Below are 9995 nucleotides of genomic sequence, written 5' to 3'. Positions count from 1 at the left end.
CATGTCGTTTTAGCTTAACATCAATAGCGTGTTTCAATTTCCAAGGTTTGGTTATAAGAAACCTCTCAATTTAGCCGATAAAATGCATTAAAGAAGAGGCAAGTGGTAATTAGTTCACAGTTTTCCATTGGACACATGAACACCAAATAAAACAATAATGGTAAAAAGTAGTATAGTTGCAAATCTTAATTTGTGTGAATCAAGTTAAAACAACATATACCCTGTTTCCCATAGTTAGTGTTTGTTTCAATTGTTTACATATACCCTGCAGAAATGGTTGATTTGAACTAACGACTTTTTCTTTGAACTAACAATTTGAATTGTTTTCATGTAGTGATTATGCCGAACATCTTTCGCCGTGTTTTTGGGAGCAATAGAAATGCATCTCAACATGATCGGGAGGACGAGGAGGTTGAGGATGAGGAAGATCCTAACCCTCCATCACGAAGACAGGAGAGCATGCAGGTGACTCTCTCATCGGCCCGTGCTCGGCCAGATCATTTTTGGTAAGTTTATGTTAATTTTTTTATTTTTAAAACTTAACATTTACAGTTTTAATTTCAAATATTTATGTGTTTTTCAGGTGGGATGACGAACCAATCAAGAAATATGTTACTTGGTCGTTCACCCGTAACACAGGAGATGAGTACTTCACTAGGTGGGGTGAAGCGAGTAACGCACAGCGTCGGAATATGTGGAATTACTTTGCGGTAATTATGTTTTTCAATAATAATTTTCTTAAGTTTAAAATAATTTTCTTAAGTTTATAAGAATTTTCTTAAGTTTTATATAACTAATTTCACACTTGTTTTTGAAACAGACTCATGTAAGATCCATCGATCCTAGCTATGATCCTGTGCCTAAGTGGTAGTCGAGGGTAACGAGGCGGATTACCACTCTTATTAATGGATTAAAATATAATGAGAAAAAGGCAAAGTGGGTGCCTTTTACTTGGTGGGAGAACCTTAGGAATAGGCCACAAGATCCTACTTTTGCCAAACATTCGAAAATCTACACGGCAAATAGGAAGTCGGGTGGTAAAGATGGGAAAGCATTGGGCACCCACACTCTTGGTCGGAAGAGTTGCTCCGATGCTTTCAAGGAATTGGTAAGTATTGTTTATATTGCTTTTAAAAAGTGGTTAATATATATGATTGACAAATATATATACTTGATTTTACTTGTTTTCGTCACTAATTTCAGGGTCAAGAGGCCACCCCCTACAAGTTGTTCACGAAGACGAAGAAAAATAAGAAGGGCGAGTGGGTTAACCCTCGAGCGGCTGAGATTGACGTAAGTTTTTGTATTCAATTTAATATTTATTTTTATTACAAAGAACGATAATATCTTTCTTATAAAGATAGGTATATATATCATTTCTGACGATTTTGTCTCTTTTTTCAGCGTGATTTCCATGCGGAGATGAGTCAACCATTGCCACCTGGACAGTCTCCCGACGAGATTCGGGCGTACTACAAGGCTGTAGAAGGCTTTGACGAGAAGAACCAGATGTTTTGGACCGGAGATAAAGGGGCCGAAATATGGTATGATCTTCCTACTAACAAAGCTGGCTGACGGTCTTTCTCTTATGCTCCTAGCATGATTTCACAGCTTTCCACCCAAATGAATGATGAGCGAGCCGCTCGAATTACTCTTGAAAGAACCGTTCGTGAACAGGATGAACAAATGGCGGCAATGCAAAAGGCTTGGGCTGATATGCAAGCATCTCAACCCCCAAACACGTGTTCACAATTTACTCCACATAGGCGGGATGACTTTGCGGATGATGGACACGGGTTTGGAGGAGGATCTCAATTTATTGAGCCTATAGGTTAGAGCCTTTAGGTTAGAGCCTTTAGTTTGGTTAGTATTGTCGTCTAGTAGGGAGTATGAAAAACATGGTAAGACAATTCTCTTTCGTGTTTAATTAGTAAAACAATGTACAAATTTGACTTTCGTTTTATGTAAAACATTTTGCGTTCAATTCTCTTTTGTTGTCTATTGATTCCCGCAATAGCGGTCGACGTGAAAATGGATTCCCGCTTGGCGATTGACGATTGTATGTGTTTTGCAGGTTTTGGTTATATTGGAAATAATGCAAATAGGCATCGTGGCTGTATTTGAAACGATGCGAAAAACGCATCGTGGCTGGGCAGCAGGCTGCTGTTTCCAGGCCTGTTATTTAATAAATCTGACGGAAATTCCGTCAGTAGTTCTAGAATACCGACGGAATTTCCGTCACAACATTCTTTCCTCATTTTTCCAGAATTAATCAGTAACTGCCACGTGTCTCCCAAACTGACGGAATTTCCGTCAGTAAAACAAAAAAACTGACGGAAATTCCGTCACGTCCATCTTTTTAATGTGATTTTATAAACTACAAGGAACTGCCACGTGTCTGAAAAACTGACGGAAAATCCGTCAGGAAAACAAAAAAACTGACGAAAATTCCACATCTCTCGCAGGACACTTCTTGGCTGCAGCGTGGCCATCTATCCCACATATACTTGGCTGTAGCGTGGCCATCTATCCCACATGTAAGCAGGAAACTTGCTCAATGGTACTCATATACTCCTACATCTCTCGCAGGACACTTCTTGTTGAACCATGTGAACCGTTTCCTGCTTACCCAAAGACTGAGTAGTTTTTAATTCGGCTATTTAAGCAAGTATGGTCTCCAATTGCGCTACAACCGCACTATCTGAACCACTTCCTCTCTGGCTTCCTCTTGGGTTACCATACTCAGATGTGTGTGTAGCTATCTGATCAATCAACTTTCAAGCATTACCATCATTAGTGTTATCTTGGAATCTCCCATTAGCAGCTGAATTAAGCAAGGCTCTATGATCGTCATACAACCCGTTGTAAAACTGGTTGCAAAGGAACCAAATCTCAAAACCATGGTGAGGGACGGACCGCAATAGTCGTTTGAAATGAATCCAAGCTTCATTAAAATCCTCAGTAGTACCTTGCTTAAAACTTGTAATCTGACTTCTAAGAGCATTGGTTTTCTATGGTGTAAAATACCTCTTGTAGAATGCAAGAGCTAATGAAGTCCAGTTGGTAATTGCGTCGGTCTCTATATCCAAATCCTTTAACCACTCAGCTGCATCATCTCTTAAAGAGAAAGGGAATAAAGTTTGCTTCACCTGATCTTGAGTCACCCCAGCTGTTAAAGGAATAGAACATCAATAAGTACCAAACTTCTCCATATGCTTTGCGGGGTCCTCTCCAGCTTTTCCTCCAAATATATTCCTCTCTACCAAGCTTATGTAAGAAGGCTTGATCTCGAATGTTCCCTTATTAGTGGTAGGGAGCTTGAAGCCTTTAGGAATAGAAGCAACCGTGGGTTCGGAATGACTTGCCAAGGTTGGCATCTTTGGTGTTGTAGAAACCACAGGTGCATAAATAAGAGTGTTCTCTTCAAAGGACGAATTTTCTGCAAAAGTATACCGCGCGTAGTAAAGTGTACTCAGGTCTTCCACCTGACTTACTTCTCTTTGAAATTTTCGTCTGTAGCGAAAAGACTTTTCTGGCTCAGGATCAAAAGGTATAATCTTTAACCTGTTAGACCTGAGCATAAATGAAAACAACAAGAAAAGATAAAACTGTCTCAAGGAACTGATGCTCCCTGAGACAAAAGACAAAAATAAAGAGGAAATTTGTTGCCTCCCCGGTAACGGCGCCAAATTTGACAAGGCTAAAGTCATATCACCTTAATCAAAGTAAACCTAAATTACTACTAACAAATAGCTAGCGGTAAGAAGGGTCAAATCCACAGAGAGGCGAGGTAATTATTCTAGTTTGTTAATATTTAAGTTTGTCTTTAAGTAACCAATTTTGGGGGTTTGTTGATTTGATTTCTAACAGCTAATAACAATGTAAAATAAGGATGAATAACAATAATATTAAAGAATCTAGGGATTCGGTTTCACTAGGTAGCCATATGGGGTGTGATTTAATTAATTGATAGAGCCAATTATGTTGTTTAAGGTTATATGATCGGTCGATTCAATATTCCTTTAGATCTAATTTAACATGCAATCGCTATCATTAAATTATCACTATTCAGTTATCGTAGCCTATATTGATTCTAACCCAGTCGGTGAAAGTCTCAATTCGCTATACTAGTCAATTAACCCTGGCCAGTAATTAATTTACTAGATGAAGAACAATAAAATGAACAACAACAAACAAGCAATTTTAATTAGCAATTCATTAGTTTAATCCCCTTCTAACAAGCTAGATCCCCTTTCACCCTAGATAGAAGATTTAGCTACTCATACTAATAATAATAACAACAATAGCAATAATAGAAAGCATAATTAAGAACAATAAAGATGAACAAGTAATTGAAATACTAATTATTGAAAGATTAGAACAATACCGTAATTAAAGGCAATAGATCCGAATGCTACATTATTGTAAACTAATCTAAAGTATTCTAAGAGAGTTTTTAGAGTAGTTCTACTAAACCTACGGAAAATAGAGCATAAATAAATTAGGGTACGACTTTGGGTATTTATAATAAAACATAACCAACTTAAGGAAAATTGCGGAAACTATGGAAACACTTGGTTCCTCGATTGAGCCTAGGGCTACTCGATCGAGTCACCACTTCCTCGATCGAGCCCAGCTCTAGTTGATCGAGGAATCATCCCTTTTCAGCTCATTTCTTCGTGTTTTCTTTTTAACCTTTCTTCCTTCATTCTTATGGATTTTCGTGCCATGCTTCGTGTGTTCCTTCATGCCTACTCCGCGATGCCCATTTCATTCCTTTGCTCCTCAAATGCATCATTCCTGCATTAAACACCAAATGGTGGAAGTATCATCGTTCTAACATAAAAGGCATGTAGTTAATATAATTTAACACGAAACCCGTATCAAAAGCAATTAAGGGTAGGCATAAATATGTATATAATTATGACTCATCAAACTCCCCCAAACCATCTCTTTGCTTGTCCTCAAGCAAAGCATCACACAATTACAAAAGGCAATCATACAAATGGTGAATAAACAACTAAGACCTAATGTTGATGCACATTCAAATCCCAAGCTATCCATATCTGTAACAAAGCAATGACCAAAGTGTACCAATAAAACAAATTCAAAGGTACGGGAAATAGAAAACGCAGCTCAACTCTCAAGTCACCATACTATAGACAAATGCCAAATACCTTTCGATCTTGCAAGACAAATTAGTCGGATTCTCGCGGATTCACTCATGCACTCATAAGTATGTAAGGGTGAGTTATATGTGAAGAAAGAAAGAAGTAGAAGCACTAACTCAAATTATGAAACATGCATGCAATCTAATGTGATAGAAATTCCCCCAACTAATATGCAATCACCATATGTAGAAAAAAGTACATGTATCAAGGACAATAAGGGTGGAAAATGGGTTAAAGGGATAGAAATGGTTTGTGCCAAAGCACGTTATGGATATGTGGAGCTAAGACGGTAGTCGCAGCTTTAACCAAAACAAAAGCCAAATCTTTTATTAACAAATGAACCCAACTTAGAGAAATAATCTCAACTTTACAACACATGAGAGTGAATGAAGTACACTCCAAATATGCATTAGACTGTAACGACCATCCTTTCGATCCTTGATAAAACAAAATGAAGCAATTAATTTCCTTTTCTTTTCTTTTCAATTCCTTTTTTTTCGATTTTTTTTTGTTTTTCTTTTTCTTCATATTTTTTCTTTTTTCCAACACAAGGATACAACACGATTGCTAAATAATTCCACTACACCCACAATTGACAGTAATAGTCCCAATCCCAACCATAGTAGTAAAATAAACATGATAAGCAAGCAACAGCGAACTGCGACTGTCCTGATAAGGTAGGCAAATTCTTGGATTGTAACTAATAAATGTAGGATATAAAACGGCTACAAGGGTTCAAACGGGCTAACAAAAGGTAATTGTAAGACTTGTTTGAACGGTAAGAACCGCCTATCCACATGTGCTTAGTCAAATGAAAGCAATAAAAGTATCAAGAAATCAATGTCACGCTTATGTAGTTTGATATTAAATATTCCACAAGGAGAAACCACACTCAAGCCTAATTGACAATGAGACTAGTTTATTGTTGTTTCTGGCCTAGGAAGCTCTATAGACCTCAGAATTTAAGCAGTTTACCAACATAATTGTGTTAAATCTAATCAATATAAGACATGTCAATACGGTTAAGACTTGAATTATGAGCTTTGTTTCCATGGCTAACGGATCAAAACGATGTACATGGATAACTATATGGGATTCAAATACAAAAACAATGCAATTTAACATCATTGTTATTTAATTCACCAAGACTCGACTCAAAACAAAGGAAAAACGTTTTTTTGCTTTTTGAAATTTTTTTAATTTTTATGGATTTTTAATATATAAAAGCATACAACAAAATTAAATCACACAACATAATTAAAGACTCTTCCCCCAAATCTAAATGTCATAGTGTCCTCATTGTGACACCTACAACATAACAATCACATACAAATCCAGCAGCCTAGAGGACACAACTAACAAGAGGAATGGAAAAGAAATAGACAATACAATAAAAGAAGGTACAAGGGAAGAGAATACCGGGTAGGACCTGAGGAATTCCCCAAACCAGCTGCAAAAATAGGGGAAAATAATCAACCGCGCAATTCCTCATCAAGCCAGCTACATTTATACCCAAAAAGAGGTGGGTACTCGATCGAGCCCCATGACACTCGATCGAGGAACCTCCCTGTCGAACAGATTTCTGCATTTAAAATAAATGCGCACACAAATTACAATCAATATAACTTAAAGCTCGTAACAGTAAATCAAAAAGTAGTGCATGTGCTACACAAAGGCATAAGTAGCACCAATAAATAGTCAAAGAGAAAATATAAACTAACTCAAGGCTTGTTAGAACCTAGCATGATTCTCTATGCTTAATGAGTTCATATGAATGCTTGCTTATTGTATTTTCAACTTATGCACATGTTATGTTTGATGAAATGCTTGATTGACAACCTAGCATGATTCTCTTATCCTTTCAACAAGACTTGTAAGATATAAACTAACTCAAGGCTTGTTAGAACATGCATATAGTTGAATAGGGAGAACCAAGTCGATGTAGGTGTTGTAAAGTTGTGACCAACTTGGCTTCGAAACCTAAGTTTCCCTAGGAATTGTAAAATATAAGCTAACTCGATTCCAACAATAGTAATTGCTTGCATCTATATGACTCATTTATGTTATCTTACCATTGATTCCCATATGATCCCATGACACCCTAGTGTCTTTTACCATTTATTTACATCCTTTCCTTTGTTGCTTGTTTTACCTTTCATTGCTATTTATTGCTTTCATTAGTTAAGAACACAACCTCAAATCCATATAATCGTGACACTTGCACAACTTAGAATAGATAGACTTCGGACCCAAAACACACCATCTCGTGGATCGACCTCGACTTAACCACTTACTAGTTAGTTTTTTAGAATATAAATGTGTATGATTGAGTGAACAACGACTCGCTCACATGAAGTCTCCTCACTAAGGTGTGGATAGGTCCGACATGAGTAATTAACATGCTTAATTCCACCTAACTTTGTTATCAAGGGGGAAAGTAGTGGGGTTTCCATTGGAATTTGCTTGTTTATGATTTAATTGGGAGTTTGGTTGGTCGGGTACCCTTGTCCACCAATGGAAATTGGCTAGGTGCCTAGTTGACTACCTTTTTACATTTCTTGTCAATCAAGGTTGAACCCAGAAGGGAGAACCTTAAGAGGGTGCCTTTGGGGAACCGAGTTGACTTTCATCTTTGGGAAAAGGGTTAGAAAACCCGGGAATTTATCACATACTTAGTGCCTCCTAGCATCGAGACGGGGATATTGAGAATAGCGCGCGTTTTCGAGTCCTGGAACCTTGCATTGGAGAGGTACGAGTCACGAACTCGGGACGGAGGTGATTCGGGAATCCTAGTGTCTTAATATGAGTCCTGGAGGAAGTTATTAAGCGAGTTAGAGGCGTTTTCCCCCCCTCAGCTACCCTTAGACGATAAATTAACGGAATTAACGTGTTAATTATGAATTGTTATTGACTTAATCGCGCCTTAGGCCTTTCTTCAATTGATTAAAACTGTATTTAGTTGCTAGTTTCTTAATCTTAGAATTTACTTAGTTTATTAACTTCTTGTTCTTTAGTCTAGTTGTTAGATAATAACCCAACTTGTTTTATTAGACTGAGCTAAACAATTGAACGTAACAATTGGTAGTCTCATTTGCTCCTTGTGTTCGACCCTTTATATTGCAACAATAAGTGCACATGTGAGGTTAAAACTTAGACCATCAGGCCACCCCGGAAATAGGTGACAATTACACAGACACACAAACGTTAGTTTTAATAAATAAAGTGTGACACGACACGAGTGTGTGAATATGCAACATGACTATGAAATGAATGACATGCTATCACACAACCACCACCATGGTACCAAGACACACCCAAACATACCGACAACCACACTGGTACCGGGACACGCCAGACATACCAACAACCACAAACAGGTACCGGGACACGCCCAGACGTAGCGGGTCCGGAAGCCAACCGGATCCTCTGCCATACATCTTGTCTCAACCACACGAGTCCCTCCGTAACTCAAGCAATTAATGTGCACATCCCTCTTGGAGTGGGAAGCTCCAAGAGGTGACTTAAGTGTAACACGGTCTCCCACAGTCTTACATCTCCTCAATGACCAAGTAACACCAGCAAACAATCACAACCGTCATATTCTCCAATATACATGAAAAATACAATAATGCAAGATACCACACAATATGCCAATTACCAGCTCATCAAATCATCTTAACCAATATCATGTTATACCGATATACTTATCTTCTTAATGAGGTTATTACTTACTATGTTATAATGCAATTACTCTAATTATGTGACACTAATTACAACATTAACAATAACATGTGAAATGACCACATTATTGAAGAGTAGGATTAACCTACCTTTTACCATACCCCATAAGCAAATCCAAAACCACAAAGCATCCATATCATAAAACCTACTCATCCTACATAATTCCATAACAACTATCACAAAGCATCCTACAACAACTAATACTACTGATTAACCCCTCATTATTACCCATTAATTACTCCTAATACTAATTAAAACATTAATTAACATTACCCATGAAAAAACCCACCCCCAAATTCTAGGGTTTTAGTCTTAAAACAAATTATCCAAATTAAAGGAAAAAATGTAGTATAATACTCACCAAGTGATAACGAACAAGAATATGTGAATGAATCTTCAAAATTCTTCACCAGTAGTTGTAGATCTAGGATTTAGAGAGGAGGGATTATAGATAGAGGTAGGAGGGGTTTTGAGAGAAGGAATTAGGGTTTGGAAATGGGAAAAATCAGAAAATAGGGTATATATATATACGAATTAGGAGCTTTAACAAATTTGCAGACTCACTCGGTCGAGTGAGGTTTACTCGGTCGAGTACTCAGCCACTCGACCGAGTACTAGATCTAGAATTTAGGAGATATTACAATCTTCTCCCCTTAAAAGGAACTTCATCCCCGAAGTTCACCTCACTTACTCATTTACTCCAGCCTCTTCACTAATCCGTATGTACTCTCTCGCCTCACATGCTTATCAATCGTATACGCTCTTTCTAATTATCACTCTCATCTCAAAGTTCTTTGTTCCACTCTCATTGCTTTCTCACATTCCGTACTTCCTCTTTCTATAATTTCCGAATTGCTACATTCACTCCCCCTAAAAGAGAACTCGTTCCGAAGTTCAACTGTCAACCCTCATAGTGTGCTCTCATACGTCTATTACTAAATTCCACAAATGCTTATGTTCCAGGTTTAACACTCTCTCTTACCTATTGCAATTGCATTATCAAATCTCATATCGTCTTATGCCATTGTCATAATCCCACTCTAGAAGCCTCCCAAACGTCAAAGCACAAGCTCCAACCCACGG

This window comes from Silene latifolia, chromosome 5 (genome assembly GCF_048544455.1).
Source record: "Silene latifolia isolate original U9 population chromosome 5, ASM4854445v1, whole genome shotgun sequence".
In the NCBI taxonomy this organism is placed as follows: domain Eukaryota; kingdom Viridiplantae; phylum Streptophyta; class Magnoliopsida; order Caryophyllales; family Caryophyllaceae; genus Silene; species Silene latifolia.
Note: the sequence above shows the minus strand (reverse complement) of the source record.